This window comes from Silurus aristotelis (assembly GCF_946808225.1).
Source record: "Silurus aristotelis genome assembly, chromosome: 3".
NCBI lineage: Eukaryota > Metazoa > Chordata > Actinopteri > Siluriformes > Siluridae > Silurus > Silurus aristotelis.
Window position 1 is genome coordinate 1,660,069 of NC_139576.1, and position 25,216 is coordinate 1,685,284.

At 43.4% G+C, this 25,216-nt stretch overlaps 1 long non-coding RNA gene across 1 annotated transcript in view; it reads left to right on the plus strand.

The window, feature by feature from the left end:
- Nucleotides 1-1,347: 1,347 nt before the first annotated feature.
- The window catches only part of LOC310723333, a 36,977-nt gene continuing 13,108 nt past the window's right edge, over nt 1,348-25,216 (plus strand). Inside the window, exon 1 of the long non-coding RNA XR_014532643.1 lies at nt 1,348-1,389. This is a non-coding gene — a long non-coding RNA (uncharacterized lncRNA). The remainder of the gene's footprint in view (nt 1,390-25,216) is intronic.

The following is a 25,216-nucleotide window of genomic DNA, read 5'->3' on the forward strand; positions in this document are numbered from 1 at the left end:
CATGTGAAGCAGATCTTCATGAAGCTGCTTTGTGCACAAGAACATTGTCATGCTGGAACAGGTTTTGGTCTCCTGGTTCAAGTGAAGAAAAAAAAGACGTCCCATACAGTTGTGTACCTCTGAATTTGTGGGAACAGTTTGGAGAAGAAGCTCATACGTCTGGAAAAGTCGGGTGTCCCAATACTTTTGTCCACAGCGTGTATATTATTCTATAAGATGCTGTTTGTCGTCGTGTTGCAGGTTTTTCTGATTCTGGTGTTGCAGCTGTTAGTGACAACCTCAATCGTAGCGGTGTTCATGTTTGTGTGAGTGTCATTCATTTACAGAATACACACACACACACACACACACACACACACACACACACACACACACACACATGACACGTGTGTTTATGTCCTACAGTAATCCAGTGCGTCTCTTCGTCATCCAGAATCCTGATGTTTACTGGGCATCTCTGTAAGTTCTGGTTATTTTTCCATGTTAATGACAAACACAAAATAAAACCAGAACCTGATGTTGATAATGATGATGATGATGATGAAGGTGTTTCTCTCCACAGCTGTGTTTTTTTCACAATTTATGGGTTGGCGTTCATTGAAGAAATAAAGTGAGTAGATCCTGTAATCTGCTGTGTTCAGTAATGTGTGCACTAAAACACTCAGTGTAACTGTTTCTACTCTTCTTTCTATCACAGGAGACGATTTCCTGTGAACCTGGTTTACCTGATCATATTTGTAAGTGTATAAAAGACACCAGTATTCAGCTTGCAGGGCGTCAGAATGTCACAACATTTTAGCCAAAAAAATAATCTGCATTGTTCTCATTTTCTCTGATAAACGAGTGTAGAGGATGAAATGTAGATTAATTTCACTTCTCTCTCCAACAGACTCTCGCCATGTCCTTTATGGCTGGATTAATGTCAAGGTTTTACACACACACACACACACACACACACACAATCGGTGTATGAGTACTTTATAGTAAAGCACTCATACTGATCTCATACTGTACTCTTTCTTTACTCATACCATCCTCCTGCTGTCTTCCTCCTTTATACAGCACTCCTACAGTATTCTTTCTCTTCTCTTACTGTTCTATTACAGTTTTCTTACAGCACTCTTACCGTATTTTTACTGTACTATTACAGTCCTCTTACACTTCACTTTCACTACAATAAAGTGTGTGTGTGTGTGTGTGTGCATGTGTGTGTGTGTGTAAAACACAACTGAATTTGATGCTGGTGTTAATTAGCAGTGTAACGTGTATTAAACCTCACCCTCCTGTTTCTTTGCTTTTAGTTATTTTGAGACGAATCTTGTGGCTTATCATCTGGGAATGATGGTGGTGGTGTGTGTGACCATTCCAGTGTTCAGTTTCCAGACCAAGGTAAAGACCAGACAGGGGCTCTGAAAACACACCTTTGTTCTCCTTATCGAATGAAACCGATGGGTTACTTAACGTAATCCCGGGTTCTTTGATAACAGAGTGAGGTGTTTCACTAAGGAAATCGCTTTGGGCGTGACCAACTACGGAAGCTCCTATGACACCACGTCTGTCTTGACAGACAAGTCGACCTGAGATCAGGCTCCACCCCACCTTTATTCCTCAGGTCACCCCTTCTGATATCATTATTGGGGAATTGTCGGTTTTCACCAGTACATGTCGGCCCTTTATGAAAGACAGAAAATGTTTCAGTGCTATAAAACATTCCAACAACTCCAAGTACTTTATATTAGGGTGCACGCTAATTTCTTGATATTTTTGCACACTATCACCCTCGGCTGACCGCCTGGATGTGAAAGTGCCACATTTATTGTGTTTTTTAATTTTTTAACTTGGGTTGATGCCGTCTTTATTGCGCGATTGTCTGAACTGACGTGCGACTGAACATATGTCGTGAGTGCTTGGTGACACTGAACAGTTTCCCTTATTTCTCGAACTTGAGGAGAACTTAGGGAGGAAGCCCTTACGGACCTCGAAACCAGGCTGTGTTCCCTCCTCCTTTTCTTCGCCGGGGGAGAAAAGAGGAAAGGGGAACATTCGCGTGTCAGGTTGCATGCTTCTTCTTCCGCTCCTCGGGGTGGGGCGGACAGTTTCTAGCCACCACGGCCACAAACTAATGCTTCCCTCACGGTCCTGAGCCATCCAATCTCGGACGTTGGCCAGCATGCTCCCCGCCGAGAGCCGATCTCGCACTCCTCGCACTCACCGGTCTCCATCTCGCAGCCGCAGCAAAACCCCATCATTTTGGCTGAGGGGGCAGGTTCTGGGTCAGCTTCCGAGGCAAACAGAGGTCAAAGGCTTCATTCCCTTGTTTCCTGAGAGTGCTGGTTTTCCTCATTTTCTCGAGAGCTGGACCAAACAGACCTTTAGCGGGGTCGTAGGCAGCATCATGACCTCCGCTTTCTGTGTGTTGCCTAAGCCTGACAGGTTAAGCCACAATGCTCTCTCACCTGAAACAGCTATGCCCATCACGGAGCCGCAGCCCTGAACTGTGCCGTGTGAAGAGCGCAGGACAAGGTAATTCACCACACAGATCTCGTCCCAAAGTGCCGGGTTAGGTACTTCCGTGTCGAGCTGTTGCCCCATCTCCTCCAAAATCTCCGCCTGGTACGTGGACAGTAATGTAACTGCGTTTAGCGAGCACACTGACTGCGCCACGTATTTGTACATCCTCTGATAGATGGACGCCGTCAATTGTTAAATTTTTCTAGGCGGCGAAATTTGAGAGGAGCTGTCTAGCAGCAGGTTGAGCTTCCGCCTGCGAGGCTAAGTCACCCGAGCCCGACAGGGTCTCCACTGTTGGGCCGTGAAGGGACCACTGTCGTCCTCATCCTTGTCCTCCATATCCAAGTCGAGGAGGTCAGAGTTCGCATAGCATTCTGCGTCCTCGTCGCACAGTCGTTCCTATTCCACCGCAAGAAGGTTCTCGAACAGAGGCGGCATGACCGGCGATTCGGCCTCCATCAAGTCCGCCCAGCTCGTGGTTGCTTGTGGCTAATGACTCGTCAAAACACATTAGTCTGAGGGTTTTCGCAGGGTAGTTAGCCCTCCGAAGGCTTCGCCTTGAAGTACTAAGCTTGTAGTTAGCTTGATGCTACTAAGTGCCTATCGTGTAATTTAATACCCAGCAGGTCGGAAAAGGAATAGCTCACCTCGACGCAGACGCTATACCGGGACGTTGCTCAGCACGATCCTGTATGACTGGTCTCGCGTTCGGTGGCGGAATCCAATGACGGCCCGCACGATGAACAGTTAAGCAAAAGCCGGGAACTGGATGTGCTGAGAGAGCTTAATGTAGTCCCTCATGGGAAGAAAGCGTGAATGATAGTAGAAGGAGTTGACCTGAGGAATAAAGGTGGGGTGGAGCCTGATCTCAGGTCGACCTGTCTGTCAAGACACATGTGGTGTCATAGGAGCTTCCGTAGTTGGTCACGCCCAAAGCGATTTTCTTAGTGAAACACTGAGCGAAGTTAGTTAGTAAAAGAACGTTTTCTCACCTTACAATGGCCACCTGTCTCTCTTCAAACATTCATTTCTGCTGATAAAAACCCACCCAGACTGTTCCTGACACTAAAGCCCTGAGTCACCCTGTAACCCCTGAGTCTGCCCCCCATTATACCTCAATATAATAAACATGTAGCACAAACACCCCCCCAACACACACACACCTCACCACTCATCTCTAACGTGTGTTAGAGTATCATCATCATTACTTCCTGTCAGTGTGAGTTCAGTACTTCATCTGTTCAGGATACACCGTGTGTGAAACTGACTTCTGACTGCACAATTCGGTGTGTGTGTGTGTGTGTGTGTGTGTGTGAGTTCAGATGGACTTTCCCTCCTGTGCTGGTCTTACATGTGTCCTGTTCATTGTGGTTTTAATAACAGGCATCATCACAGTCATCGTCCTCTTCCTTTACCCTGTAAGTACTAATGCTTCTCAACACACACTCACACACACACACACACACACACACACGCACACACACACATGCACACTGTAACAAACCTCTACACTGAAACACATACACAGTGTAACACACACTGTAACAAACATATACACAGTCAAATAGATAGATAGATAGATAGATAGATAGATAGATAGATAGATAGATAGATAGATAGATAGATAGATAGATAGATAGATAGATAGATAGATAGATAGATAGATAGATAGATAGATAGATAGATAGATCTACCAGAAGTGCAGAAAGTAGCAATCATGCAAATAGTGTAGATAAAAAATTAGCAAATTGACAGCATGTAATATATACACGTGTATATATGTAAACATATGCACAGTGAATAAATATAAAGGCTATAACAGAGCATAGATGTGTGAGGATTGTTAAGAAGTAAATGGTTCTAAGGCTGTGGCATTGAAAAAAAAATGTGAAGAAGCAGAAGGTTGAAAGATTATGGCATTTAAGAAACGTGCAGGCTAAATAAACAAGTCCACTATATATAAATATAAATATATATATAATATATATATAATATATATATATATATATATATATATATATATATATATATATATATATATATATATATATATATATATACACACAGTGGAACCCACTTATCTCGACCCCGGTTAACTCAACAACCCTATTAAGTTGACATTTTTGTGTGGAACCGGCAAATTCTCGCTTTGTCTAAGCATTTTTTAATGGTTATGTCGACTTTGTGGCCGAACCCTAATATCTCGAGCACAAATAGGGAAAAATTTGCTATTTAACGTCAGTTATGTCGATCGGCACTGTGCAGCCGCAGAAGAACTCGCGAAAGTGGCGGAAAAATCAAGTCTTACAGATGATACAGGTGTTGTATTGTATACTGGTGAATCTCTGCTGTTAGTTAGTGCACATATGCCTTTTGTTGTTAAATAACAGGAGGCGAAAGCAGTGCTTGGTAGGAGCGGAGGCGCGTAACATGGGATGAGCAGTAAAAGCATAGAATGAACACCGGCAGGATCCGGGGGGAATCCGGGATGCGCTTTAGAAAGAAAAGCGCAGCCGGTGAGAGAGTGCCGGTGGGAAGACACGTACCGGGGTACGCATGAGCGATAACAACGACCGCCGTGAACCAACATATACAAACAATAACGGACAGTGAGAGTGTGGAAGTTTAAATAGGAGCTGGTGATGATGATAAACGAGCACCATATGTGTGCGATTGAAGCCGGGAGCTTTAGAGAAAGCGGCCGAGAAAACACCTGCCACGCTAAAGGGGTCCGAAGGGGGCGTGGCAGGTGGATTCCTGACAGATAAACATGTATGTACATTTTTATAGCATGCCTTCATCAAACAAATCACGGCAACGCTGTTGTGTAAAAAAACCCTCCAAAAACACGTGCATGCACATTTTCATTTATTAACGCACATCATGTACATAAAGACATTTCAAGCACGTTAATATATTGCCGCCATATTGAATTTCGTTTGTCTCGATCATCGTTTATCTCGATGCTTTTTGGCAACCCCCTAGGACATCGACATAACCGGGTTCCACTGTAAATATATACAGTGGAACCCGGGTATGTCGAGGGCCTAGGGGACGCCAAATAACGTTGAGATAACCGATCTGAAGCTCCCGGCTTCAATCGCGTTGGTTCAAGGCGGTCGTTGTTATTGCTCATACGGATCCCAGTACGTGCCTTTCCACTCGGACTCCGTACTCTCTCAACGGCTGTGCTTTTCTTCCCAAAGCGCATCCCGGATTCCTCTGATCCTGCCGTTGTTAATTCTATGCTTTTGCTCCTCATCCCACATTTTCCCGTGTGCTGTTCAGCACCACGCTTCTACCAAGCGCACCCGTGGATTATATATACAGACTGCCTCTTTTCAGTTTGGGACTTAGTGCGCCGCGCTCCCAGAGCGCACCACTGCAATATTCACTTTCAAGGCGAGTGTTTGTGTTTGGCTTTGCCCTGTGTTGCAATAAACTGTTTTGCTTTCACTTCTACTTTCGCCTCCCGTTCATTGCATAACATTTAACAACAAAAGGCATATGTGCACCAACTAACAGCACAGTCATTTCACTCTGACACAGCTCTGAAAAGTATCCTACACTCCTGTAGCATCTGTAAGGCTTGATTTTTTTCGGCTTGATTTTTTTAACTATTTATTTGTATGATACAGCTGCAAATAAGTATTTGAACACCTGTTTATCAGCTAGAATTCTTACCCTCAAAGACCTGTTAGTCTGCCTTTAAAATGTCCACCTCCACTACATTTATTATCCCAAATTAGATGCACCTGTTTGAGGTCGTTAGCTGCATAAAGACACCTGTCCACCCCATACAATCAGTAAGAATCCAACTACTAACATGGCCAAGACCAAAGAGCTGTCCAAAGACACTAGAGACAAAATTGTACACCTCCACAAGGCTGGAAAGGGCTACGGGGAAATTGCCAAGCAGCTTGGTGAAAAAAGGTCCACTGTTGGAGCAATCATGGAAAATGGAAGAAGCTAAACATGACTGTCATTCTCCCTCGGACTGGGGCTCCATGCAAGATCTCACCTCGTGGGGTCTCAATGATCCTAAGGAAGGTGATAAATCAGCTCAGAACTACACAGGAGTAGCTGGTCAATGACCTGAAAAGAGCTGGGACCACCGTTTCCATGGTTACTGTTGGTAATACACCAAGACGTCATGGTTTGAAATCATGCATGGCACGGAAGGTTCCCCTGCTTAAACCAGCACATGTCCAGGCACGTCTTAATTTTGCCAATGACCATTTGGATGATCCAGAGGAGTCATGGGAGAAAGTCATGTGGTCAGATGAGACCAAAATAGAACTTTTGGGTCATAGCTCCACTAAACGTGTTTGGAGGAAGAAGAATGATGAGTACCATCCCAAGAACACCATCCCTACTGTGAAGCATGGGGGTGGTAGTATCTTGCTTTGGGGGTGTTTTTCTGCACATGGGACAGGGCGACTGCACTGTATTAAGGAGAGGATGACCGGGGCCATGTATTGCGAGATTTTGGGGAACAACCTCCTTCCCTCAGTTAGAGCATAGAAGATGGGTCGAGGCTGGGTCTTCCAACATGACAATGACCCGAAGCACACAGCCAGGATAACCAAGGAGTGGCTCTGTAAGAAGCATATCAAGGTTCTGGCATGGCCTAGCCAGTCTCCAGATCTAAACCCAATAGAGAATCTTTGGAGGGAGCTCAAACTCCGTGTTTCTCAACGACAGGCCAGAAACCTGACTGATCTAGAGAAGATCTGTGTGGAGAAGTGGGCCAAAATCCCTCCTGCAGCGTGTGCAAACCTGGTGAAAAACTACAGGAAACGTTTGACCTCTGTAATTGCAAAGAAAGGCTACTGTACCAAATATTAACATTGACTTTCTCAGGTGTTCAAATACTTATTTGCAGCTGTATCATACGAATAAATAGTTAAAAAATCATACATTGTGATTTCTGGATTTTTTTTTTTTTTAGATTATGTCTCTTACAGTGGACATGCACCTACGATGACAATGTCAGACCCCTCCATGATTTCTAAGTGGGAGAACTTGCAAAATAGCAGGGTGTTCAAATACTTATTCTCCTCACTGTATATAAGCCCATACTTTTACTGTCCTCACAGCTGGTTTCACACGTTTTATCACTGGTGTGTATTTGGGCAGCATGAACAAAGAGAGGTGATCAGACTAACCCAAGTGGGGGAGGGGAATGGCTGTGAACCATGATGTGTTAACAAAAATGCACAGACCTTCACTCCTGCACTTACCAGAGTCCCCTGCCGTCCTGTCCGCCCGGAAAACACTGCGACCCCCGAGCTTAATGGCGCTGCTGGAAATGTTGTCATTCTTTAATCCGCTTGTGTGATGTTAACCAAAGAAACAGTTCATATGTTTTGTTTTCAAGAGACCGTACATTGGCAAGAAAGATGCTTGGAAGAGATGGTTGATGCTGGTTAAGCCTTAGGCTAGCCCCAATGCCACCTCGCTTCACCCTCCTTTGTTTACAGTCTCGGCGCTGGGGTCTCGCTGTCGGCCGAGCTGAATCAGTGGTCCACAGTGTTCGAGCGATTTCCTGAGGGAGTTGTCCCTCTCTGTAGTTGTGACAGATGTCTAATAATGTTTGTCGGCTGTATGAGACATGTGCAAGTCTGTTCTGAGTGAATAAACTTGCAGTCAGTGGAAAAATTACTACTGAATCGCAAAATCTGGAGAGATGCTGGTCCTCGCGTTGTGCATGCACATATAGACACATACACACGTATAGACACATACACACGTTTACCCTGTAACACAAACATGCATGCTGTAACACACTGTAAAATGTATGCTCTGTGACACACACGCATTATAACACACATTGTAACAGAGTGTATTTCCTCTTTTCTATGTTTAGGGGCAGCACCACATCCTGTACTCGTTTGTCTGGACCTACTTTTACACTGCGGTGAGTTCTTTATCAATCACACTCACTGTGTGTGTGTCATTCACACTATTACCACTGCAGTTTCACTGCATCTTTAATGGTACTGACTAAAACCATTGTGAGTAAATGTAATGTAAATGCACAGCTAATAAAAGTGTGTGTGTGTGTGTGTGTGTGTGTGTGTGTGTGTGTGTGTGTGTGTTTGTGTAGTTCCAGGTATACAAAACTTACTTGCTGTTGTGGAAGCGATCTCATAACCTGATTCCGGAAGAGTATGTGTTTGGAGCTCTGTATTTCTGCACAGACATCAATATTATCTTCTCCTTGCTGCTGCAGATCATCCTCCTTAGCTCCACGTGAACACACAAGCGCACACACACACACACACACACACACACACACACACACACACCAACAACATTGCAGTTGATCCACATCTGATCTGTGGAGATCACGACCCACAGTTCGGCACACACATGACCCTCGGATAAATTGCTTGTTTTTTTTTAATTAGCTGTTAAATCTTATTTTTAACACAGTCAAGTCATGAAGCTTTTTTTTGTCTTTCCAACTGTAGCGGGTCCTGAGTAGGTCCCCACTGGCAGATATATAGATAATCCGCTGATAGGAGTGCCCTGGAAATATTACAAATATTACAGAGAAATCAGTGAAGCAGGACAACTGTTGCTCATTCTCCATTTACTTGAATTATGAGCTCGTCTTACTCTGTGCATCGCTAAATGTCCCCGTGTGAGGCGGCACTCGTTGTTACTGCCTCCCTGTGTCCGTTTAATTAACTATATGTCATAATGTGTTTTTTTTCATAGTCTCTCATTAGCATTCAATTATATGCATCAGAATAAAATAAAATAGCATTGCAGTAGAAGGACACAAAAAAAAAAAACCATATTGAAAAAAACAACATTTCTCTAGAACCCTAATAAAACAATGTACAGATGTGGCCTTTAAAAATGCGCATCATAGGGAAGCGGATCATTAAAATAAAATATTTAGCGTCAAAAAGCAGGTCTTGCAATGCAATGTGGCAAGAGACAAATGCAATGACTGAGACAGATTTGAAAAGAGATGAGGTTGCGTTACCGTGTTAAACACATACACGTCAACTACAGCTGAGAGTTTTATCAATAATCTCAAAAAGTATTAATTAGATCTCCGTCTGACACTGCAGAGCTCAACTGGGCCACTGAATACCTAGAATCAACATTCCGTTATACTCTAGATGATGAAGCTCCCCTTAAGACCAAAATGGTGAGGGAGAAAAAGTCAGCAGTGTTATAATGATCATGGTCAAAACAAAATTAACAGTATTTCAAATAGCATGGAAGGAGAATCTCCTAAATTATAGAAAATCTTTTAGTGCTGCTGATCAGCATATTTCTCCACCCTCATAGAAAATAACAAGCAGAATCCTAGATTTTTATTCTGTACTGCAGCACAATGAACAGAAATAAAAGCACTGCACCATCAATAGGTATTAATGATTTTTAGGAATGAATTCTGTCCAACTGCAGTCCAATATCAAACCTCCTCTTTATCTCCAAGATTCTAGAAAAGGTTGTAGCACAGCAGTTCTGCTCACATCTACTGAGGAACAACATTTATTAAATGTATCAGTCAGGATTTTAGCTTCATCATAGCACAGAGACGGTGCTAATTAAAGTGGTAAATGACTGTTATTGGCCTCTGATCCGGGTTTTGTCTCTTTACTTGTTTTGCTTGACCTCAGTGCAGCTTTTCACACCATTGATCATAATCTCCTGCTTGCTAGACTGGAGAATGTTGTTGGAATAAAGGTAAAAGCTCTTTTCAGTCTTATTTGACTGATCGCTATCAGTTTGTTGATGTATATGGTGAGTTCTTCACACTCTCTGAGGTAAAGTTTGGTGTTCCGCAAGGATCTATCTTAGGCCCACTGCTTTTCTCTTTATATCTGCTGCCTCTGGGTGAAATTAAGCCAGATGAGAGGGATCAGCTTAACAATGTTTAGAAGTGTGTAAAGGACATTAGACAGTGGATGCTTGATAACTTCCTTCTGCTCAACTCAGATAAAACGGAAGTACTTTTACTAGGACCACATGCAGCTAGACGCAAACTTTGCGATTCTGTAGCATCTCTGGATTGTGTTTCTGTTTCAGCATGTACAGCAGTCAAAGACCTTGGTGTGATTACTGACCCGTGTCTTTCCTTTGAGGCTCACGTGAATAATATCACCAGGATCGCTTTCTTTTACCTTAGAAATATTGCTAAAATTAGAAATATGATGTCGTTACAGGATGCAGAAAAACTAGTTCATGCTTTTGTTACTTTTAGATTAGACTACTGTAACGCTTTACTGTCTGGGTGTTGGAGTAAGTGCATAAATAAGCTCCAGTTATTTCAGAATGCAGCAGCAAGAGTTCTCAATAGATCTAGAAAATATGAGCACATCTTGAGCACACTTCTGTTCCAGTATGATCCTCCACGCCTACTTAGATCAAAAGGTGCAGGCTATTTGTTGGTACCTCAAATAATGAAGACTACAGCAGGGGGCAGATGTCTCTCTTATAAACCCCACAGTTATGGAACAACCTTCCAATCAGTGTTCGGAACTCAGACACAGTCTCAGTGTTCAAGTCGAGACTAAAAACATATTTATTTAGTCAAGCCTTTTATCAGTAGATTTTTCTGAGGTAAAGGAGCAGATCTGGAGGGATCATGGTTATAGAGTGTTTGGTAAACTGGGATATTTGGATGCTGTCGTCTCCTCACTCTCACATATTCACTCAGGTTTGTTGACGGTGGTGTGGTGGGTCGTCTCTTATCCCAGAGATCCTCATGTTCAGTGTTACCTTCTGGTTCAAAAAACAGTACAGACAGACAGTGCAGACAGACAACAAGACAAGACACAAAACCAAGATAGCGCCGACCAGTAAACCTACTGTATACTTTGGTTATACAGTACTGTGCGAGGAGAACTTGTAAAAACTGTACCTGGGAGTGAATATAAGCAGACACAATGTAGTGCAAAAAAAAAAAAAAAAAAAAGAGCAGCATTCAGGGGGTGCAAAAGACAGCATGTAAACAGAGTAGTATAATACAGTCAAAGGTGCAAAAAAAAAAACCAGCATGTAAACAATGTATTGGTCAAAGGTGCAAAAGACCGCAAGACAGACTGCACAAATAATAATAAGTAGATGATGGTGGAATGAATTGAGATGAGTAATGAGTTCGATAACACACATTTGAGTGAGTGTGTGTGTGTGTGTGTGTGTGTGTGTGTGTGTGTGTGAGAGTTTCCTTTCTATGGTATTAAGAAGCCTGATGGCTTGCGGGAAAAAGCTGTTGCACAGTCTGGATGTGGCAGCCTGAATGCTTCAGGACCGTTTTCCTGATGGCAGAAGGGTAAAAAGTGTGTGTGACGGGTGTGTGTGGTCGTCCACAATGCTGTTTGCTTTGCGATGCAGCGTGTGGTGTAAATGTGTATAATAGAGGGGAGAGAGACTCCGATGATCTTCTCAGCTGTCTTTACTTATCCTCTGTAGGGTCTTGCGATCGGAAAACAGTGCAGTTCCCAAACCAGGCAGTGATGCAGCTGATCAAAATGCTCTTAATGGTCCCTCTGTAGAACATGGTCAGGATGGGGGGAGGGAGATGGAAATTAGAGGAATTCTTCTCAGGAATTAGAGACTCTGCTGTGCTTTCTTGGTGATCGAGCTGGTGTTGAGTGACCAGGTGAGGTTGTCTGCCAGATGAACACCAAGGAATTTGGTGCTCTTGACGATCTCCAATGAGGATCCATCAATAATTATTGGAGATTGGTCGCTCTGTGCTCTCCTGAAGTCCATAACCATCTCTTTTGTTTTGTCGATGTTCAGAGACCGGTTGTTTGCTCTGCACCAGGCAGTTAACCGTTGCACCTCCACTCTGTATGCTGACTCGTCGTTCTTGCTGATTAGACACACCACAGTCGTGTCATCGACAAACTTGATGATATGATTTGAGCTGTGCATTGCTACACAGTCATGAGTCAGCAGAGTGAACAGCAGTGGGCTGAGCACGCAGCCCTGAGGGGCCCCAGTGCTCAGTGTGGTAGTGCTGGAGATGCTGTTCCCAATCCAGACTGACTGAGGTCTCCCAGTCAGGAAGTCCAGGATACAGTTACAGAGGGGGGTGTTCAGGCCCAGTAGGCTCAACTTCTCAATCAAGTGCTGAGGAATGATTGTCTTGAATGCAGAGCTGAAGTCAATAAACAGCATTCGTACATATGAGTCCTTGTTATCCAGGTGGGTGAGGGCCAAATGGAGGGTTGTGGAGATAGCATCGTCCATGGAATGGTTTTGACGATACGCAAAATACACTGGGTCCAGTGAGGGTGGGAGCTGGGTCTTAATGTGCCTCATGATGAGCCTCTCGAAGCACTTCATCACAATGGGTGTGAGCGCAACGGGACGATAGTCATTGAGGCAGAATATGGTCGACTTCTCGGGAACGACGGTCGTTGTCTTAAAGCACGTGGGAACAATGTTGCTGCTCAGGGAGATGTTGAAGATGTCAGTGAAGACATCTGCTAGCTGTTCTGCACATTCCCTGAGCATTCTGCCAGGAATGTTGTCAGGTCCAGCAGACTTCCGTGGGTTAACTCTGCATAGAGTTTTCCTCACTTCAGCTGTGGTTAGACAGAGCACCTGGTCAGTGGGAGGAGGGGTGGTCTTCCTCGCCTTCACGTTGATCTGTACCTCAAACCGGGCGTAGAAGTCATTCAGCACATCTGGGAGGGAGACATCACGGTCACAAGCAGGTGATGTTGTATTGTAATTCGTGATCGCCTGGATGCCCTGCCACATGCGCCTAGTGTCTCCGCTGTCCTGGAAGCGGTCATGGATTTTTTTTGCGTGTGAGCGCTTCGCCTCTCTGATGGCACGGGACAGTTTGGCCCTTGCTGTTCTCAAGGTTGCCATGTCCCCGTTCTGAAGGCAGAGTCTCTTTGTTTCAGCAGCACACGCACATTTGCAGTCATCCACGGCTTCTGGTTGGAGCGTGTAGTGATGGTCTTGGAGATGGTCACATCATCAATGCACTTGCTGATGTATCTGGTCACTGTTTACATGTACTCCTCCAAGTTGATGGAATCGCCGTTGGTTGCAGCCTCTCTAAACATGTCCCAGTCAGTGCACTCAAAACAGTCCTAAAGAGCAGAAGTAGCTCCTGCTGGCCAGGTTTTTACCTGTTTCAGAACCAGTTTAGAGCATCTGACGAGCGTTCTGTATGCTGTAATTAACATAACAAAGATGTAGTCTGAGTAGCCGAGATGGGGGCGGGGCTCCGCACAAAACGTGCCGGGGATGATTGTGTAAACACGATCCAGCGTGTTCGCTCCTCTCATTGCAAAGTCCACATGCTGATGGAGTTTAGGAAGCACAGTCCTGAGATTCACATGGTTGAAATATCCGGCGATAATAAACAATCCGTCGGGGTGAGCATTCTGCAGGTCGCTAATAGCGCCGTAGAGTTCACACAGTGCCTCCTTAGTATTAGCACTAGGAGGAATGTTCACTCCAACAATAAAAACAGTGGTGAATTCCCGTAGTAAATAAAACGGTCTGCATCTAACAGTCACAAACTCCACTAGTGATGAGCAATAGCGTGAGACAAGCACAGAGTATGGGGATGAGGATGGATTGGACTTTAGTTAATGTCAACAGTCTGCTACATAGACTCAGGACTACAGTGTGCTTCTGATCATCATCACTTTACCCCGCAACATTGTACATCTGCAATAAATGGACTTTCGGTGCAACCCAGATGATGATGATGAGTCTGGTTCCCCTCAAGGTTTCTTCTTTATGCCATCTCAGGGATTTTTTCCTTCACCACAGTCGCCACCGGCTTGCTCATCAGGAACAAACTTACGTATAGAGAACATCTTCACTTTTAATCACCACATTATCTGTGTAAAGCTGCTCAGACAATGTTCATTGTTAAAAGCGCTATATGAATAAAAATGAATTGAATTGAATTAAATAGATGCGTTTCTTTGGCCCAGTAATCCAGAATCCTGCATTCCTTATAGCACCTTCTGTAAACAGTCGACCTTGGTGCCTTACCCATTCATGAAAATGTCTTGTGATCTTGTGATCAGAACAAGAACTTCGGAGCTGTTGTTCTCCATGCAATGGGTGAACGACAACAGGCTAAGTCAAACTGAGATCTTAAAGAGGGATTTCAGGATCCTGGTGGAGACGGTATGCAACACATCACCCACAACAAGGCTCATAGTGTCAAGACACCTTCCCACTTACCAGCATAGGATTAGGAAATTTAGTAGACCTTTTGCACTAAATGAATGGTTACAGTCATGGTGTCGAGAACACAAACTATTCTTTATTGATAATTGAAATTTATTAGGTTCTTCTGTCCTGATGGCCTGCACCTCAGCAGAGTTGAAGCAGCAATGCTATCAGACAACATCTCTAGGATGCTTCACACCATCTGACTAAAAGTAACTTACAACTATGACAACATTTATACAACAAACCAAATAGTTACATGTACACAAACAGCCTACTTTATAGAAACCGTGTCTATTTCTTGTGTAGTAAAATCAAGAAATAAATACAAACTATCCAGAAATAATCCTTTGCAGTTAAAACTGGAAAATGCCAGATAAGCAAACACAAAAAGTTTTAAAGTTTGGTCTTTTAAACAGTTTACTTGCACCCAAAGCACTCATTGTAAATGAGATCATCACAGATCTCAGCACTTTGTCTCACTGAGACCTGGATTAATGTCAGGAATGCCCCTGCCACGCCCCCTTTGGCGGCTGTCAAACTTCAGGTTTCCCCAAAGCACCTTGCTCCTTCTCGCTGCTCGCAATCGGGCTTCATGGGGAACAGCTGGGGCTTATTTCCCTCGCTCATTCCCAGCTCCTATAAAGACCCCACATTCACCCACACTCCCTGTCTGTTATTGCATGTTTGTGTTGGTTCATGTCGGTGTGCTCGTACGTCCAGTTATCCCGCTACGTACGTTCCGTTTCAGACTCCTCACGCACTCCACGGCTGCGCTCCTCTTCCGAAGCTCCCCTCGGACTATATTCGCGGATTATCCCGAGTACTGTGAGTGCTTTTGTGTTGGCTCTGCCTATTGTGAATAAAGTTTCTGTTTGCCGTTACTACGGCTTCCGCCTCCGTACCTCGCCTAACAATTAAACCTAATGATTATATGTTTCTAAATAAGTCTACACCGTCAGGATATGCTTATGACCATGAGCCCCGTCAGACTGGTCGTGGGGTGGTGTAGCTACCATTTACAGTGCCCATTCTCACTCAGTCGGTCATATTTAATTATAGAGCACATTTAAAAACAACAGCTGTTGGCCAAAGTGCTGTACACAAATTTAAACATATAACAAAATACAAAAGTCAACATAGAACACAGCAACAGATATTACACTTCAGTTATGCCAGTGCGCTTACTTATGATCATAAGCAACAGTAAATAAGTTTTAAGAAGAGACTTAAAATCAGCGTATGTTGGTGCAGTTCTTATATAGGGTGACAATTTGTTCCATAACTGTGGAGCAGCCACTGAAATGGCACGATCTCCTTTCAATTTCAAGCGTGTCCTTGAAACAGTCAACTGAAGACTACTAATTGAACAAAGTTCCATAGAGGCATTACACTGGAACAGAAGAGATCGGAGATATAGGATGGAGCCAGTCCATGGAAACCCATATAAACAAACAACAATGTTTTAAAATGAATGAATATTTAAATGGGAGCCAGTAAAGATAGATCAACACGGGAAATATGTTCCCTCTTCATTGTTCCAGTTAACAATCGAGCAGCAGCATTTTGGCCAAGTTGAAGATGAGACAATAGAGACTGTGAAACACCCAAGTACAGTACATTACAATAATCTAATCTGGATGAAATAAAAGCATGTATTACAGTCTCCATGTCTCTTGAGGTTAAGAATGACTTCATCTTTGCAATATTCTTTAGCTAATGAAAACAACTTCTAACCACAACATTGATCTGTTTATCAAAAGTCAAAGCAAAGTCAAAAGTAATGCCTAAGTTTCTGACATCTGAATGAAGATTATAAAATAGAGGTCCCAGTTTACTAGCCACAACCTCTGTAAAAGCAGATTAAGATTAAGACCTCATTCTTAGACTCATTTTACTGAAGGAAGTTGGCGGACATCCACTGTTTAACAATCAAACAGACACTGTAAACTTAAGACATACTTTGGGTGCAAAGGAACATAACAGTGGGAGTGGTAGCCACTTAGGGTGCCGGGTTATTGATCGGAAAGTCGGAGGGTTCAAGCCCTGGTATCGCTAAGCTGCCACTCTTGGGTCCTTGAGCAAGGCCCTTAACCCTCCGTGCTCCACGGGCGCCGTATCATGGCTGACCCTGCACTCTCTGACCCCAGCTTCTGAGCATGCTGGGATATGCGAAGAACAAAATTTCACTGTGCTGTAATGTATATGTGACAAATAAAGGCTATTCTATTCTAACACCGAGTATCATCTGCGTAACAGTGGTATGAAACATTGTGCCTCTTAAATATAGCATAGAAAGGAAGCATGTATAAAGAAAATATAACAGGACCCAAAATTGAGCCCTGTGGAGTCCCATACAAAACTGGTGCAAAAGATGATGAATATTTGCCAGTCTCTACATAGAAGGTTCGATCCTTTAAATAGAATACAAACCAATCTAAAACACATCCTTGAATCCCCATTTGCTGTAAGCAGTTTAAAAGAATACCATGATTGAGAGTGTCAAATGACGCACTAAGGTCCAGCAGGATTAAAACCCCACAATTGCCAGAATCAACAATCAACAATGTCATTTAAAACTTTTAGCAATGCAGATTCTGTACTGTGTTGGGGTCTGAAGCCAGACTGATATTTATCCAAATTGATATTTTCCTGTAGAAAAATGAAGAAAGCTGATTAAACACAACCTTCTCCAAAACATTTGATAAAAACAGTAATTTAGAAATGGGATGGAAATTATTTAAACCTGTTGGATCAAGATTAGTTTTTTTGAGTCGGTTTGAGTTTGGCTCTAAAAAACAAACATTTGTGTAAAGATGGCGCCGGTCAGGTCGGCTGCTGTCACGACTGCTCCGGCTATGTTTTCTCTTTTTTTGTTTATTGTATACATGTATTTATCTAGGTACAGTTCCATCTACACTAAATGGATACCATTAGATATGACAGAGACATTCTTATATCTATTGGTGTATAATCCACTCACCTTTTGCCATTTCTAAACCCGGACCCATGCTGGCAGAGCGAGGTCGTGAGGGAGAACAAAGGACTTGACCCATACCGGCGTCTGCGAGGGAAACAAGCCGGCGTCAGGAACTGGCTGAGGGCATGCGCACACCGCGCTCCCTTACCTAGTGTAACTAACTCTATAAAAGAGTAAATAAGGTAATCCTTTTGAGCTCCATTTTGTTAGGTCTCTTCCGCCCCCATATGGTATAGTCCTTTAACTCTGCCCCCATATGGTATAGTTCTTTAACTCCGCCCCCACTAGTTAGTGAGACGCACACATGGAAAAGGAAAGTCATGTCACTAAAATGCTCTGAAATCGTACATAGTTCTCAAGAAAAGTAAGGGATAATTAAGCACCTAGCTGGAACGGGGACAAGGTACTGTGTTTAATTTGTTTAATGTGTATATGCATTAATATGTGGGTTAATCTATATAACTGTGAAGAAGTGTTTTAATGTGTTGTTATCACTTATGTCATGTGATACATCAGTGTCATCATTGTGTGACATCACAAAAGGGCTTCTTATAAATGGCTATTCGTGTTTATGTTTGTAAGAGCTGATTGTATTATTTGTTATTTATTTGTTCTGTAGCTCTTACGGTGTTTCACTAAGAAAAGGTTTTTCATCAAGGAAAGGTAGATTTTGTGTTTCCCAAGAAAAGGCTGATGGCTGAACACAAAATAAAGGCTTTTTGAAACATCAGTACGGTTCACCATTGTCTGGCTGGAGGTTTGCTACACCTAGTATCCTGTTAGCCAACGTCCAGTCACTAGAGAACAAGTGTGAAGACCTCAGGGCAAGGGTCAAGTTCCAGAGGGACATTTGGGACTGCAACCTTCTCTGCTTCACTGAGACATGGCTGAACCCAGCAGTATCAGACCCCGCCATCCAGCCGGCCAAGTTTTTCTCGGTTTAACGCATGGACAGAACATTGGAGTCGGGGAAGTCAAGAGGAGGTGGAGTGTGTCTGATGGTGAACAACCACTGGTGCGACAACGCGAGCATCGTTCCTCTTTCATGCTTCTGCACACCAAACCTGGAACTACTGACCATCAAATGTCGGCCCTTTTATCTACCTCGGGAATTCAGCTCGGTCATAGTCAGTGCCGTTTATATTCCACCTCAAGCGGACACGGACACTGCAGTATGGGATTTACATGAGACACTAACTCTTCACCAAACACAACATTGGAACGCTGCACTCATTGTGGTAGGAGATTTCAACAGTGCCAACATCAAGCGCGCACTACCGAATTTTCATTAGCATATCACCTGCCCCACCAGGGGCGGAAAGACACTGGACCACTGTTACACATCATTCAAGAACAGCTACAAGGCACAATCACGTCCATTGTTTGGGAAATCGGACCATGCCGCAATCTTCCTCATGCCTGTTTACAAACAAAGGCTGAAACAGGAAGCTCCGGTTCAGAGGGAGGTCGCGCGCTGGACTGACCAATCGGTGGCCGCTCTGCAGGACACTTTGGATGGCGCAGACTGGGACACATTCAGGTGCAGCTCTGATGACGTCAACATATTTACGGAAGCGGTTGTGGGCTTCACCGGGAAACTAGCGGATAATACGGTGCAAAAAACCACCATCAGAACGTCCCAAACAGAAGCTGTGTATGGATAAAACCATCCGCGACGCACTGAGATCCCGCTACACTGCCTACAACACGGGGGTTGCCACCGGGGACATGGACATGGACAAGGCTGAGTCTTACAGTGTTTGCAGAGCGGTGAAGGATGCAAAGCGGCGCTACAGGAGGAACCTGGAGTCACAGTTCCAACATGGTGGCTCTAGGAGCCTGTGGCAGGGACTTAGAACAATCACGGACTATAGAACACCATCTTCTAGAATGGTGAATGTGGATGCTTCTATGGCAGACGAGCTAAACACCTTTTATGCTCGTTTCGAGGCTGCAGCTAACCACGCTAGCGGCGCTAGCAGCACAAACAGCGTGCACGCCGAGAGAGCCGGAAAGGTAAACACGTTTACCATCTCGGAGCATGACGTGAGGAGGGCATTCAAGCGAGTGAATACCAGGCAGCAGGACCAGATGGCATCACAGATCGGAAAGCCTGCGCTGACCAGCTAGCACCGGTGTTCACTGAGATATTCAACCTCTCTCTGGAACAGTCTGTTGTCCCCTCATGTTTCAAACAGTCCACCATTGTTCCTGTCCCGAAGAAACCCTAGCCCGCCTGCCTTAACGACTATCGCCCTGTAGCCTTGACCTCAGTAGTGCTTTGAAAGACTAGTCAGAGACTTCATCACTTCCAGACAGAGAGAATGAGATATAGAGAATGAGAAGGAGCTTCTTCCCGCAGGCGATTTGGAGTTTAAACCAGAAAACACCCGGGATCTAAAAACTGGCACACTCTCTCCATCATCACACGTTTTTTCTGCACATATCTCACTTTTCGTGCTACAAAACTTTAGACACTGGACTCGCACAGCACAGTGCACTTTATATTTTATATTTTATACCACACCATACTGCACACGGACACTTTATGGACAATCTTTATATATTCTTATTTTTATATAGTTTTTATAATTTATTTATCTACCTTCTTTTTCTTTGTTTTATTTTTTCACCCCTTTTTATTCCCTCATGCCGGACAGTCAAAAAAGCATTTCAATGCATGTCGTACACTGTATGTATGTGTATGTGACAAATAAAATTTGATTTGATTTGATTTGATTTGATTGTACAGTGGCATGTTTAAAATAGTCAAGTCAAGTCAAGTTTATTTCTAATGCGCTTTTCACAACAGACATTGTCTCAAAGCAGCTTTACAGAAATCAACAGTGCAGGTGAATGGTGTGCATTTATTCCTGATGAGCAGCCGTGGCGACTGTGGCAAGGTAAAACTCTCTCAGATGTAATGAGGAAGAAACATTGAGAGGAACCAGACTGAAAATGGGAGCCTCATCCTCATTTGGGTGGCATCAAGAGTTTGATCATAAATCTTGTACAATACAGAACACTGGAGAGAGAGAACTAACATGAGCACTGGATTATAAAATTATAAGTAATGTTCTTTCCACAGTCTTTGGTATAAAAGTAGGAGCTATTGAGCTCAACATTTGTGATCATCACAGTTCCAGCACCAGCTTCTCCATGCCAGAGCCTTTAAACACTCCAGGAGGTCCAATGTCAAAACTTCACACATGTAGTGGGATACAATTGGCACTGGTATGTCTGTAGATGGTTCGGGATGTTTGCGAGGGTCCATAATTAAAGGTCCAAAATCTTTATGAGGTGGGACGTGACTGGAGCTGGCCAAACCTCAGGATGCCTCGGGATGGGGAGAGAAAGAGAAGCAGTGGAGAGGAATTAGCGTAGCTGCTGTTCATGATATTAACAGCACAAGTTGATAATGTGCATGTGATCAGATGTTCTGGAGCACAAGGTTATGATATGATGTGTGTTATGTGTAGAACTCACTAAAAACATACGTCTTTAATCTGCACTTAAACTGGGAGAGTGTGTCTGAGCCCCGAACACTGTCAGGAAGACTATTCCAGAGTTTAGGAGCTAAATGTGAGAATGATCTACCACCTTTAGTGGACTTTGCTATTCTAGGAACTACTAGAAGCCCAGAGTTTTGAGATCTCCCAGGTCTTTTACCGTTGAACTAATGGTTACAGAACATCCGTCTAAATGCAGGTTGAGATGCTGGAGCTTCTGTAAACTGGTTTTTGGGCCGATGAGCAAAGTCTCCGTCTAATCAGAATTTAATAGTAGAAAGTTATGGGTCATCCAATCTCTTATTTCTTTAACACACTCAGTTATCCGAGCTAATTGAGTGTATCGCCTGGTTTTGATGAGATATATAGCTGGGTATCATCAGCATAACAATGGAAAGCTAATTTCATGCCTTCTAATAATATTTCCTAAGGGAAGCATGTACAGTGAGGAAAATAAGTATTTGAACACCCTGCTATTTTGCAAGTTCTCCCACTTAGAAATCATAGAGGGTCTGAAATTGTCATTGTAGGTGCATGTCCACTGTGAGAGACATAATCTAAAAAAAAAAATCCAGAAATCACAATGTATGATTTTTTTAACCATTTATTTGTATGATACAGCTGCAAATAAGTATTTGAACACCTGAGAAAGTCAATGTTAATATTTGGTACAGTAGCCTTTGTTTGCAATTACGGAGGTCAAACGTTTTCTATAGTTTTTCACCAGGTTTGCACACACTGCAGGAAGGATTTTGGCCCACTCCTCCACACAGATCTTCTCTAGATCAGTCAGGTTTCTGGCCTGTTGCTGAGAAACACGGAGTTTGAGCTCCCTTCAAAGATTCTTTATTGGGTTTAGGTCTGGAGACTGGCTAGGCCATGCCAGAACCTTGATATACTTTTACAGAGCCACTCCTTGGTTATCCTGGCTGTGTGCTTCAGGTCATTGTCAAGTTGGAAGACCCAGCCTCGACCCATTTTAATGCTCTAACTGAGGGAAGGAGTTTGTTCCCCCAAATCTTGCAATACATGGCCCCGGTCATCCTCTCCTTAATACAGTGCAGTCGCCCTGTCCCATTCTTCATAGTAGGGATGGTGTTCTTGTGATGGTACTCATCATTCTTCTTCCTCCAAACACGTTTAGTGGAATTATGACCCAAAAGTTCTATTTTGGTCTCATCGGACCACATGACTTTCTCCCATGACTCCTCTGGATCATCCAAATGGTCATTGGCAAACTTAAGATGTGCCTGGACATGTGCTGGTTTAAGCAGGGGAACCTTCCGTGCCATGCATGATTTCAAACCATGACGTCTTATTGTATTACCAACAGTAATTTTGGAAACGGTGGTCTCAGCTCTTTTCAGGTCATTGACCAGCTCCTCCTGTGTAGTTCTGGGCTGATTTCTCACCTTCCTTAGGATCATTGAGACCCCACGAGGTGAGATCTTGCATGGAGCCCCAGTCCGAGGGAGCTTGACAGTCATGTTTAGCTTCTTCCATTTTCTAATGATTGCTCCAACAGTGGACCTTTTTTCACCAAGCTGCTTGGCAATTTCCCCGTAGCCCTTTCCAGCCTTGTGGAGGTGTACAATTTTGTCTCTAGTGTCTTTGGACAGCTCTTTGGTCTTGGCCATGTTAGTAGTTGGATTCTTACTGATTGTATGGGGTGGACAGGTGTCTTTATGCAGCTAATGACCTCAAACAGGTGCATCTAATTTAGGATAATAAATGTAGTGGAGGTGGATATTTTAAAGGCAGACTAACAGGTCTTTGAGGGTCAGAAATCTAGCTGATAGACAGGTGTCCAAATACTTATTTGCAGCTGTATCATACAAATAAATAGTTAAAAAAAATCATATATTGTGATTTCTGGATTTTTTTTTAGATTATGTCTCTCACAGTGGACATGCACCTACGATGACAATTTCAGACCCCTCCATGATTTCTAAGTGGGAGAACTTGCAAAATAGCAGGGTGTTCAAATACTTATTTTCCTTACTGTATATTGTGAAAAGCAGTGGTCCTAAAACTGAACCTTGTGGCACGCTATAATTTACTAGAATTAGCCTGGATAGCTCTCCATTTAAGTCTACGAAATGGTAACGATCAGACAGCTAGGATTTAAACCAGCTTAATGCCTGTCCCTGAATGCCGATGTAATTCTGTAAGGGACCTAGGAGGAGAACATGATCTATAGCCGGCCTACCGAGGTGTTGTGTGGTACCAGATCAGGAACAGCTATGTTAAAAATAATAGACTAATGATCAGACAGAAAAAATTATTTGATACCTACATCACTTACTAAAAGGCCATAGAATAAAATTAAACAATTGTGTGCCCTTGGTTATGAGTGGGACCAACAACAGATTGTATAAGATTAAAGGTGTCCATAATTCAAGAAAATGGTGAATTCTGAATGTTAGTCAGAGATTAGGATTCAGGTTTAAATCATTTGAAGTGCTTGTTCTTGTTGTACTTTCAAACATACATAGAAAACCCCTACTATCTCTCGCTCTGGCCACGGGCCATGGGTATCTGCACAAATCTCTGTGCATTGTTAAGAGACATTTTCATGAAGGCCTTTATCTTCCTGCCCACTATGATCTGATTGGGGTTCTTTATTGTTTCACGGAGGAGGGCCAGGATGGAGTGCCGACACGTTTATCACTCTCACATTCCTTGCATCAAATTTCTGCTTTGCAATTCTTCACCAAGTGAACAGTGGAATCGCAGCACCTACAGCACACACCATTTTCTTTGAACTGTATTCGCCTCTACTCTGGGGTTTTTGCTCTGAACCCACAGCAACGTCTCAGAGGATGGGGTATATATATTTTTATGTATAGGCTACTGCTTTTCTACATCAACAGGCTGATTATTGCCTCTGCTTGTAGGAAGAAAACCAGTAGATGATGTTATACCTGTCTTATTGGTAGACACTGCAATCCCTCTTTTAGTTTACCTTTTAGTCAAAGACTCACTCAACTTTTAATCTCTATGCTGGATGTGCCAATTCTAAAACTTGGATCTTTTGGAGCATGTGCTTCCTGACGGACAAAATCAGTAAAAAAAGAAAATGGAGGAAAGGTAACATTGTATTTTGTTTTGTACTCTGAACCTTGATAAATAAATTTTTCTTGCAGGTGGTCAGGTAGTTTCTTCACGATCGGATTGACACCCCTGGATGTGTCCAGGTAAGAAAGTCCTGACAAGTAGCCTTCAGCTTTAGCTGACTGAATCTCACACAGCAGATCTCTGAGCTCTTGTAATTTTAGAAGATTTTGCTTACTGATTTTTGGGAATTTCTCAGTTTTGTCAAAAAAGGTTTCTCAACCACCGCTGGGGATCCATACATCTCTTCTAAACGGTCCCAAGCCATTTTAAGTCCAATGTCAGGATACCTTATATACACTGACCTGATGCGTCTGCCATATTCTGATGACTTACTGCCCACCCTATTAATCAGAAGATCCAACTGTTCATAGGAAGTGAGTAGGAGTCCACATGTAGCATTTAAAAAGGGGGACTTTCATGCCCAGTAGATTTGTGGGTGGTCGTAGAAGTTTGTGAGCCTGGAATTGACGAGTTCACCGCAGGGAAGAAACCTTGCCAAGTCACTCATTTCAGATTCTCTTTGGAAGAATGACTGAACAGGTGTGCTGGCATTGTATGTCTGTGCAAGGGGCCAGTAATTAATTGGGCTTTGTGTGTCAGACTTAGGGTTTTGAATCGTGACAGCGTTATCTAAACAAAATCATCAAAACAAAACAAAATCAACAAAATGATCTGATACATCAAGCGCGAAACGGCTCATCTCACTCATCTCCGTTTCTGACGTCCATACCTGGCTACCTGCGCCGCTGGCCCTGTTCTCTACCAGTGAGGAGGCGCAGGAGAAAAGCTGAAGCATTTCCTGGCTCAACAACAACAACTGGAGTCGCGTCGATCCTTTCTGGGCTTCCATATGAAGGGTTTGGTCGGCGATTCCACCATTCGCTGGCGTTCTCTTGACCCAGTGTATCTATGG